General features: G+C 54.8%; 1 non-coding gene across 1 annotated transcript; it reads right to left on the bottom strand.

Annotated features, from left to right (window-relative positions):
* Nucleotides 1-335: 335 nt before the first annotated feature.
* Nucleotides 336-408, bottom strand: TRNAE-CUC (transfer RNA glutamic acid (anticodon CUC)). Its single transcript has one exon. It is a non-coding gene; the product is annotated as a tRNA-Glu (tRNA).
* Nucleotides 409-11,600: the final 11,192 nt, after the last annotated feature.

Below are 11,600 nucleotides of genomic sequence, written 5' to 3'. Positions count from 1 at the left end.
CCACTGGAATGAAAGCTTTACCACAGATGGCATTGGGTCTGCTTTTTTCACACCTAGCCCCTGTTCCTACTACTGTGGAGCCCACAGCAAGTGCACAGTTGTATCTTTTTAAAAAATGTTTATCAGAGTATAATTGATTTACAGTGTTAGTTTCAGGTGTACAGCAAAGTGAATCAGTCATATATATGCCTATATCCACTCGCAGTTGCGTTTCGTTTTATTTATTTAGCTGCTCTGTGTCTTAGTTGTGGCATATGGAAACTTTGATCTTTAGTGGCGGCACGTGGGATCTTTCAGTTGTGGTATATGAACACTTAGTTGCGGCATGTGGCATGTTCCCTGACCAGGGATTGAACCTGGGCCCCTTGCATTGAGAACGCAGAGTCTTAGCCACTGAACCACCAGGGAAGTCCCTCATAGTTCTGTCTTTTGAATGAACAGAACAGTTTATGAACCATTATTTCCTGTGCATCTCTGCTATACTCTGAGGCTGTCAGGTTTAGGAATAGTTCACTGAGCTCCGGGGGACCCATCCTTCCCCAGACAGTCCCTTACATCCCTGTTTGCACTTGATTCATCAGTTTACAAGTTTGTCACTTGTGTGTGTCAGACGCACACACACACACACACTTAGTAGTCTGTTAGTGTATAGCAAACACACCCCTCCCAAACACACAATAGCTTAAAACAACAATAAACACTTATTATCTCATTATTTCCATGGGTCAGAAGTTTGGCTGAAGGCTTAGCTGGGTATTTCTGGCTCAGAGTCACCAAGGAGGCTGAAGTCAGGTGTCCTCGGGGACTGCTGGAGGCTAAAGAAACTGCGTCCCCCGCGGCTCTCCTACAAGCCTGCGCTGCTCCTGGCCTCTCCATTCAAGGCTGCTTGAATGTCCTCACAGCATGGCAGCTAGCTTCCTTTAGATTCATGGGAGCAAGGCGGAAGCCACAGCGCCCCCTGTGACTCAGCCTGGGAAGTCACATATCATCACACACCGTCATGTCCGCTCTGTTGGTTATGACTTAAGGATGCGAATACCTGGAGGCGCCATCTTGGAAGTTGGCCACGTACCCCCAGCTCCTCAGGAGCAATTTCTGCTTTACTCACTTTGGGTTTCCCCAGGGCCCTGCACAGGCTAGGGTGGAGGGTGGAGTCCAAGCCCAAATAAGAATTTGTTGAGAGCACTAATAAACGAACACACTATTTTATGACAATGAATACAGTGTTAGCACTGACATCTTGAGCCATTGTAAATGGGCTAATATACGATACACTGAGCCCACGGGAAGAGCTCTGTGCCAGCTCTTGCTGTTATCTCTAAAGATATGGTCTAATTGAATCTGATGCCCAGAGAAGGTGTTGTTGTAGGCATGCAGCCTCAATGAATTGTGGGGTATGGAGGGTCAGTGATGGCTTGGGGGATTTGGGGAGCAGGGAATGACTGCTCCCAACCCCTCAGCTACTGTTGAGAAAGGATCTAAAAATTAAAGACTTTGTGGTGAATACATGAACTAAATGAACAAATGATTGCACTGGAGACCCTGAGGAATTCCTTGCCTGAGAGTGAAATTCTATCTCCTTGGCATCCCCTGGCCCTAGACAGGTCTTGGGGAACAGAGTACTGGGCAGAGCTGCTGCAGCCTGGCGTAGGGAGAGCTAGAGCCAATATATCAATGAAAAACCATGTTTTCCCGGCCAGGAGAGTGCTCAGGAAGTATGGCCAGTGCCCAACAGCCCCCGTGTTATCTGCTAGGATGGTCCAGGGACCCAGACATTTTGCTACTGCTGGTGGTTGGTGGTGGAACAATCTCTCAGGCTCCTTCTTAGGAGATCTTCCTGCCCAACCTGTGGTCCCTATACCCCTGGCAGAAGCTCAATGTTGTTTTGTACAATCCGGGCTCCATGGAAACCACCCAGACTCAGTTAATTCCCATTTCCTTTGCTTCCAGCAAACTGGGTTTATGGGAATCTCTGGGATCCCAGTTAAGGTAAAATACTAGTTAGCCTCAGAGTCTGCTGGGTGCATAGTCTCAGGGTGACATTCGCCCATCATCTTAAAAAATTTTTTGTGTATGTGGCTGTGCACCACACATGGAATCTTAGTTTCCCGATCAGGGATCAAATCCACATCCCCTGCAGTGGAAGTATGGAATTTTAACCACTGGACCGCCAGGGAAGTCCCAGTCGTTGTTTTATAGAGTGTGTGGATGCTTTTCCGTGCAGCCTCTTGTTTCTGTCTTAGCATCGTGAGGTCTTAGGCAGAACGTGTCTGCACCAAGCAGGCAATAAGTCACTTAAGCCCTGGAAATGCCTCTCCAGGGGAGGCGAGGCTGCTGACAGCCACCAGCGCTGAGACCAGATGATGTAAGATCTTGGACAAACTGTGCTCCTGAGCCTCAGTGTCTTCGTCTAAGAAGTGGGGCTGCCTACAGCAGCTCATCTCGGAAGGCTGGGAGGACAAGGGGAGGCAAGCACCTGGCCTGGCGCCCCAAACAACGGCTCTGGTGGATGTCACCGGGTGCTGCGTTAACAAACCAATCCAAGATTTGCAAGGCTGTGGTGGGAGGCAGGGACCCTCCCCGCCCCTGCTCTGGGCTGGGCCCCAACTCACCCCTCCAGAAGCCACAAGTCTGGGGGGGAACCGGTGGGTGTGGGAACAGATCAATTACATCACAGTGTGAGGTCTCTGTTTTCCAAACTTTCCATTGTGAGTGTTTATTGCTGTGATAATGGGGGGTGAGAGACCCAAAGACCAAACAAATAGCATGATGAGAGAGAAGCAGAAATTGAGAAAAGGACCAGGGCTGTGGTGCGCGCAACAATAGAAGACAGAATCTTCTTGACATGGGGTGGGGGGGGCGGTGGCTAGGTGATGCCCCAAGGGGGCCTCCTCTGGGAGGTCCCTTGGAGGCCTGTAAAGAAAGAGAGATGGGCCAGACCCTGGGATCAAAGAGACAGAGCTGAACATCGGGGCAGCAGAGCTTGCCTGACACTTGCCGGCTGTGGAGGCTTGGGTAAGAGACGCCCCAGTCTCCCCCTCTGTAAAATGGGGATGATGAAGCTGCCACCAGCCCCTCCACCTCTCAGGGTGGTGGTCGGGATGAAAGGAGGGAACAACCAACAGTGCTTGGAGCTGAGCCTGGCAGGGTGGGCTCTACATTCAAGTTTTTGGATAAATAAGTGGAAGCCCCGCCCGCACGTGCGCTGGGGACACCTGCGGCCCAGCTGCTTGTTGGTGCAGGCCTGCAGCTTGTGTCAGGGAGTCGCCCCTTTCCTGCATCCTCTGCCGTGCCTCCAGTCTGCTTGTTGCAGGGGAAGAAGGGTGCTAAGCAGAGAGCTACCCCTATCACTTCGCTCTGCTGATGGCTGAGGCCCCTAGAAGGCAGGCTAGGGGCTTTGCAAGCCTCTGTATGTGGCCTCCTACTAACAGGCTGGGGAACACCTTTAGGGGGCCTGAGGTTTCCAGTGACCCCTGGTTTGGCAGCCTCTTCCCCACCAGGGCCCTGCCCTTCCCTGAGCACCATCAGCCAGCCAGGGCTGGTTTCTGCCTGTGGGGATCTGGAAGCCCCTATACAATGCCAGAACAGCTCAGACACCCTGGCATCACTGCGAGAGTGCTGCCCATCCCCTGGGCACCTCAGCCTCTGTCCATGCCCGTGGCACCCATGGAGTGGGCTGGGAGGGGCTGCACTGAGAGAGGGGAGGGTGCAAGGCCATCTGAACTCCCCAGATGGGTGAACGAGTCCAAGCCTCAGTCTCCTGGTTTGTCCAAGAGTCTATCCGTGCCCCCATGTTTCTGAAAGTCCAGGAAAACACAGCTCAGTGATGTGTCTGCTACACAGGGGGTGGCAGGTGGGGCAGGGTGCAAACGGCGGCGGCAGGTATCAGGCCCCAGCCCCAGGGCTCTGAGCCACCTTTCTGAACACTGACGCCCCGGGGGCTGTGAGCCCCTCCAGGCACTCCTGTCCTTGCTCTCCGGCCTCGTGAAGGGGCCCAACCCAGTTAGCACTCCTCTGTAAGGATGTGGGCACTCTTTCCGAGAGAACTGGGAGCCTCCTAGCAAGCGCACCCCTGCAGCCTCCCTTCCCCATCTGCCTCACTCAGGCTCCAACCAGAGAACCAGAACCAGCAGACCTACGTGAAGAGATTTACCGCGAGGAATCGGCTATGCGGCTGTGGAGCTGGCTAGACAAGCCTGGAATCTGAAGAGCAGGCTGGACCGAGGGGCCAGGGCTGATGGTGCTGTCTATGGGTGGAATTTCTGCCCCATCAGGGAAGCCTCAGCTCTGCTCTTAAGGTCTTCCAAGGGATGGAATCAGGCTCACCTACAGTGTCTAGCGCAATCTGTCTCACTTTAAGTCAGCCGAGGATGGACTGGAATCACCTCCACGGGGCACCTTCGGAGTGACACTAAGATTAGTGTTTGATGGAAGAGTTGGGAATGGCAGCTTTACCAGGCAGGCACCAAGCATCCCTTCACTCTTCCTCTGTCAGTGGTTTCCAGCTCCTTCCTGCTCAAGCATCAACTCTCAGACAGCCCCCACCAGAGGCAGGGTGAGATCGGCAGGGCTCCCTCCTGCCATGAATTCGCCTGGACCCCCAGCGCTCAGCCCAGCTCTTCCTCCAGCCGTATGTCCCTCGCTTGTGAAATCTCCCTTAACCAGCCTGGGCAAGCCCTCTAGGAGCCCAGTTTGGTGTGGAGCCACCCTCAGAGAGCTGCCGGTCATTTAGAGGAGCCATCAGGAGTCCAGAACACCAGTCTGCTGAGCTCCTCTGTTTTCCGGGCCTTCAGGCCTGGCTCTGGGCGGGATTCTCTGGTTAGCCTGCAGCTCTGGGTTGCAGGAAACCAACCCTGTGGTTGTTTTGTTTCGATTGCACAACCCTGGAGCCAGAGGCCAGAGTGGACATCTGCTGTCTTGGCCGTCCAACACCCCTGGCCCCCCTCTTTCTGGCAAAAGTCCCCCATTTGCATCACAGGGAATTCCCCCATGTGTGCAGCCTGGGGAGTGGGCTGCCAGTCCAGATGCCCGTCCCTCTGTGCCAAGGGATGGGCCTATAGCCCCGGCTGGGTCAGCAGTCCCCCTTCCCTGAGGACGGGACTCTCACTCCTCGTCCTGATGGCCAGCCCGAGGGGCGGGTGTCGCTCCTCTCCAACATGCCCCCTTGGTTGCATCTTTGCTGGGGCCTGTCTGCCTCTCCTGTGTTTACTTCCACTCTGAACTTGCCCTCAGTCTGGGGATGAAACCTTTTACTGCTCAAGGCAAACAGAGCCCAATTTCTGTTGCTTACAACCACAGAAACCTGACTGCCTCTGAATGTCAGTCCTGGCTCTGCCCTGACTCGCTGTGTGACCCTGGGCAAGGTGGCCCCTTTCTGGCCTGTTTCTCCACCTGCACCTCTCAGCTGGCCTCCTAGCTGACATCGATGACCCCACGGCTGCCGTGGCCGCTGCAGCTGACCAGCAGGGATGTGTCCGCTGTCATGGATCAGCTGAGGACTTCTCTGCTCGACCCTGGGGTCTCTGGGGGTGTGTTTAGGGAGGGAGGGAAGACGGTAGCTGTAAAATCGTTGGTTTTACCTCCTCCTTATGTAGAACCATAAGTACATAAGGGGCCATATGTATACATGTACATAAGGATTGATGTACTCAGCACCAAGACCTTGCTAAGCCCCCAAAACATCAGCGTTGCACAGCTAAGCTGTTGCTTTATTTTTTAAAAAATATTTACTTTTATTTATTTGGCTGCACCAGGTCTGTGTTGCGCCACTCTGAATCTTCCATCTTCGTCATGGCATGTGGAATCTTCTAGCTGAGGCATGTGGGATCTAGTTTCCTGAACAGGGATCGAACCTGGCTCCCCATGGAGCACAGAGTCTTGGCCATTGGACCACCAGGAAAGTCCCTACTAAGCCGTTGCTTTTAGCCACTATGCTCATATTTTTGAGAATCTGGTAAAACCTCTGGATGCTCCCCTTAGACCAAAAAATATCCCTCCATCCATCTCTGTCTCCCTTCTTCCCTCCCTTCCTTTCTCTCTCTCTCACTCACACACACTTTAACACACCATTTCAGGAGGAGAACTAGGCACAGGCTTCCGATGCCAGTCCTAACCCTCAGGCAAGCAGCTTCTGCTTTTATGAGACAAACAACCAGCTTCAGTGCACAAGCCAGTGGCCTGGCCCTACATCAGATGCTTTGTAAGCATCACTCATGCACGTAAGGAGAACCACATTTGTGGTAGAGATTGCTGTTTTCACCAAATCCTAGATCATTATTTTCCTTTTGGGCACCCAGCAAGACTACATTTCCCAGCCTCCTTTGTGGTTAGGTGTGGCCACATGACTGGGTTCTGGCCAATGGTATGTGAGCTGAAGTGATCTGCCCCACCACCCCTTTTAGCCTGCTCCATAAATTCCTTCTATGCCTTCCTGCACACTCTCTTTACCCTTCTACAAGATTACTGCAGAGAAGGAAAAGGCCCTAGAAGATGATGAACCACAGGATGAGGGAGCCTGGGCCCCTGAGTTACTGCCTGGAGCAGGGCCCCCACTTCCTCTCTACCAGCCCAGAGTAGACAGTGATGTGAATAAGAAATAAACTTTTATTTGGGGATGGTTTGTTATATCCGTTAGCCCATCCTGACTAATACAATATTTTTATTATCTGCATTCAGGGGAGCTGCTCTTTGTTGTAAAGGAATTCATCCTAGGTTGCCTTTAAAGCAGAAATCTCTGCCACTGCCTTCAGCCTGGACCCTCGAAGCTGCTGAGGGTGCATGATGGGCCTTCTGCCTGGCGCCCACCTGAACTCAAGGCATCTTTTCCAGGACCCGGATTTACCACCAGTCTTGGCCTCACCCCTTGCCCCCAGGCCCCTCCACCTGGCTTCTCTCATTTCACCATGTCTGTAGTCTGGGATCATGTTCCTTCTCATGGCTTCCCACTGCTTGGGCTGTTGTCTGGGGTCCAAAGACCATAGTTCAGAGTCAGCCTAATCTATTAGCTTTTCTCCCGAATAGCTCCTTGAGGGCAGGGCTTGGGGAGTGCTCACTGCTGAATTTCCTTGTGCCTAGCAGAAGATAAGCACGCAGCAGGGGCTTTTGAAATGCTCTGGTCTTTGCAGATCCACCATGTGGAAAGCCCTGAGAGCACCATGGCTAGAATCCATCTCCCTGGAGCACCCAGGTTCCAGAGGAAGAAGCTGGACTCCACCGATGTCCATTCCCCAGATGCACTGTAACGAGGCTCCCGGAAGGTCAAGGCCAGAACTCCGGGCCTGGGCTGCCTCGCTCTGACCACATTTCCAAGCACAAATTGCACCTTGACCCCGTTCCCAAACCCTACATGCTGGGAGATGGAGTCAGGTCAAGGCCATGATATGTGGACCAGCCTTTCCATCACTGAACCTCCAAGGGAGGACCGGTCCCCCCTTTTTAAATAATTAAATCAGTTTCCAAACTATCTTTGAAAATGAAAGTGAAAATGTTGGTCGCTCAGTCGTGCCTGACTCTTTGCAACCCATGGACTGTAGCCCGCCAGGCTCCTCTGTCCATGAAATTTTCCAAGCAAAATACTGGAGGGGGTTGCCATTTCCCTCTCCAGAGGATCTTCCCAATCCAGGGATTGAACCTGAGTCTCCTGCACTGCAGGCAGAGTCTTTACTATCTGAGCCACCAGGGAACCCTTTAGCCCTTGCTTATCTTTATAATATTAACAGTAATAATAACAACATTAACTTTCCTTGGTGTGTGTGTGCCAGGCCCCCTACGCTAGACCATTTATATCCTAGACTTTTTTGATCTTTTGGATTAACCCCTGGGGATGAATACTGGCATTACTCCCATTTCACAGGTGAGAAAGTTGAGTCCTCCTCCCTGCTACCCCATGTCCCCAGCAGCTCCCAGGAGCAGCTGTGGAGGCAGCAGTAAGGGTCTGGCCAGGCAGAGGTGTTGTGGCAGACAGGGCTGCCCAGGACTGGCTTCCCTACTCCCAACAGCAGGAGAGGAATCTTCTGGAAAGAGAAGAGGAAGGCGAGTCCCCTTCCAAGGGGGCTCTAGGCAGCTCCCAAGCTTGCCCTCCGCTGGTTCCTTCCGGGGGCCCTTGCCCTCCATCCATGCTGGGAGCAGCTCTGACCCCAACCAAGGGATCTCCCCTCTCCCTCTAGGGCTCTCACCATTGGAGCGGCTGCTGTGGGCTTGGCCGTTTGGTTTCTTCCAAGCAGACCAGGGAGTGATGCCTCTCTGAGGTTGTGTGCTCACTTTGCAAAACAGCAGAAATTTACAGCCCAAGTAATTGATCACGGTGCCGCTGCCTCCCTCCACCTCGCTCCATCTCCTAATTCCCTTCTCTCCACTCTCCTCTCTCTTTTTTTCTCAGCGCGCCATCTGTGGTGTCAGAGAAAAGGAAGCCAAGAAGGGGGGGAGGGTGTGGGTAGAGTGTTCTGGTCCCAGTTCCGCCAAATACGAGTCACATGAACCTCAGTTTCCCCATCCGCAAAACGGAGATGCTGATAATACCCGCTCCCCAGCAGGCCGGGGATGCTGGGGCTGTCAGGAGCACCTGCGCAGGGTGACTGCGCTCCCCAGCCAGTTTTGTGAGGGAGGGGGTTGGCCTGGGGCCTACCTTCCAGATGGGGACGCTAGGACCCAGAGAGTTCGGAGTGTTCGCTCAGCCTCACGGTGCTTGAAGAGCAGCCCTGGGGCTTGAACCCCAGTTCGTTGAGCCCCAAAGCCCAAACCATTAGGCTACACCGCTGCCCCTCCTTCAGGGCCAATCAGAATGGGGATGATCCCCGTCGGTCCTCCTGTACCCCCCCTCCCGTGTCACTTCATCCTGTGGGGAGGAGTGGCGGCCCCTGGGGCGAGGGGAGACGCAGTGCAAACTGTGCCTTGATGATGAAAAGAAGCATGACCATCTGCTGACTCCGCCCCTGGTCCAGGGAGACGCAGGTTTGATCCCTGGGTCAGGAAGATTCCCCTGGAGAAGGGAATGGCAACCGCCTCCAGCACTCTTGCATGGAGAATCCCAAGGACAGAGGAGCCTGGCGGGCTGCAGCCCATGGGGTCGCAAAGAGTTGGACTTGATTTAGCGACTAAACAATGACTCCTGGACCAGAGGCCTTGACTGGGAGACCCTTTGGGACCTAAAAACTTGCCTGGCCTTTCCTTCCAAAGACCCTGGGTGAACAGGGGCCTCCTGCCAGCCGCGCCCCACACCCGCCTGCCTCCTGGTGCGCTCAGGAGGTTCCAGAACCTTCCAGAATGTTCCCCCAAAAGGGACTCTGAAGAGCACTTCGCTTGCCCTGCACAGAGCAGGGGAGGCACACAGGCCTGGAAGAGGCCGCGCCTGGGCCCTGCCCTCTTCTGTTCAGTTCGGCGGTGGCGGGGGGTGGGGTGGGGGTGCGGTATTTCCAGGGGTCGAGGACTGGTCTTTCCCCTTCCACTCCCGTTTCTGCCTTGTTCTCAGTCTAGCTTCGTCTCTGCGAGACGTCTCTCCGTCTTTGTCTCTCCCCCAGCCTCCAGCCTGTAGGTGAGGACCTGCTCCCCTCCCACGCCAAGCCCAGCTCTTCTCTTGCTCCCTGGGCCTCCAAAGGCGCCTCTGGGCAGCACCGGCCTCCTCCCCTCCCCAATTCAGCCCAGGGTCTGCAGCTGGAGAGGGGTGGGGGGACAGCGGGTGCATTTCTCCCGCCCCACCCCACCCCACCCCACCGCTGTCTCTGGAGGGGCACGGGGCTCCAGCCCCTCCGGCTTCCTGCTCCCGCCTGGCTGGCGGAGATGAGAGACGGGTGCAGAGCTGGGAGTCAAGCAGCCACACACAGAACAAACAGAATTTTTTTTTGCAACTAGAGGGGGAAGCACAGAGCTAAAAATAAAACGAAAAGATCAGTATCTGTCAGTCTGACAGCTGATTGGCTGCTCGGAGATGCATATAATTACCAGCAACTGGCGCTGGGTAGGCAAAGCCGGGAGAAACTGCTGAGACGAGGTTAGGATTTAACCTTTAAATTCTGGAGCCACCGAAAGCCGAGGGGAGGACGTCGGGCGTCGGGGCTATTGAGGCTGGGGGCGGGCAGTGGGCGGTGGGCGGCCGAGTCCTGGGCAGGTTCCTGGGGGCTCCCCCAGGAAGGCCGCGGGAGCCCTCCGCCCTGGCCGCCTCCCCCATCGGACTGGGGGAGTGCGTTTGATTGGGCAAGCCAGGAGGCTGTGGTCCTTCACCCCGCCCAGCTTGGGGGTGGTGTCTTCCGGGAAGTCAGGGTCTCACCCTCCGGTGCTTAGGGGGCTCTGCCTAGGGTTCTGGGCCCCTCCCAAACTGGCCTCCCATGTAGGGTTCACCCCATCCCTACCCACATTCCTCCGCCTTCCCCGGCGTGGTGTTGATTTGCAAGCCCATCCTGGCTCCCTTCCTTCCATCACCCCCTGTCACCCGTCCGTGTTCCTGGCTGTTTCCTGCCCCGTCTGGTGAGGGCATCTGGGCACCCCAGGCTTATCCTAGGTCCCCAGAGATGCACAGAAAGAGCAGGACTGGAGGGACGTTGTGGTCTCACCGAGCCTCCGTTTCTTCATCTGTAAAATGGGGGTGATGATCACAGGGAGATGCTAGGGATGCTCAGTGCGCAGTCTTGCAGCTTGACTTTCTCATCTGAGCCAGAAGACAGGCCATGTGGGCTCTAGTCCCAGCTAAGAATTGTCTCTTTCTCTCGTACTTGTCTCCTGCTCTGTGAATGGGAAGTAAGAGTTCTTGCCCTCTGTCCTCTGGGATCTGAGGGAGGAGAGCGCCAAGTGACATGGTGTAGGTGACAGAGCTCAGCAAACTGCACCTGTCAGGACATGTGGGTGAGAATTTTTTGTAGCTTCTAGAACCCACCACTTTCTTCCTTCCAGGCCTTTGCCTGGGTGTGGCCTTCCTTTCCTTGCTGCCTCCTCCTGGAAGCCCTCCCTGGTGTTCCGGCTGGTCCTCTCTTGCAGCTCTGGGTGTCTCCCTTGAAGTCAGGCCCTGATTATCTGGGTCTGTGAGCCCTATGGGGGCAGAAACTGCATGCCTGGCAAGGGCCTGGCCCAGAGCCCCTTGAGAAGACAGATACCAGATCCCTATCAGGAGGAAGAGGAGAAGCCAGCTTGGACCACACTGCCCAGGCTTCCGGCAAGCAATGGCCTCAGATGGTGGGAGCCTCTGTACCTGCTGGGTACTGCCCTTTGCCTGTGCTGGGCGGAGCGGCTGCTGCTGGATGCTAGGCACTAGAAAGCCCAGACTGACTACAGGAGACCCTGCTGGAGCTCCTGTTAACGATGAGATGCAAAGGGCAGGTCGGGGAGGCAGGAGAAGGGGTCGCCCAGCTGTACCTGCCCATCCTCAACACCTTAAAGCCATTGTATCGTCGTTGTTCAGTCGCTCAGTCATGTTCAACTCTTCGCGACCCCATGGACTGCAGCACGCCAGACTCCCCTGTCCTTTACCATCTCCAGGAGTTTGCTCAGACTCATGTCCATTGAGTTCATGATGCCATCCGACCATCTCATTGAGTCCCCACCATACCTCATTGGAGGCAGCGCTGTTGTACCCACATTTTGCAAATGAGCAAACTGCGGCCACAAAGCTAGTG

The sequence above is a fragment of the Capricornis sumatraensis genome, chromosome 1 (assembly GCF_032405125.1).
Source record: "Capricornis sumatraensis isolate serow.1 chromosome 1, serow.2, whole genome shotgun sequence".
NCBI lineage: Eukaryota > Metazoa > Chordata > Mammalia > Artiodactyla > Bovidae > Capricornis > Capricornis sumatraensis.
This window is presented reverse-complemented; position numbering and strand designations above follow the sequence as displayed.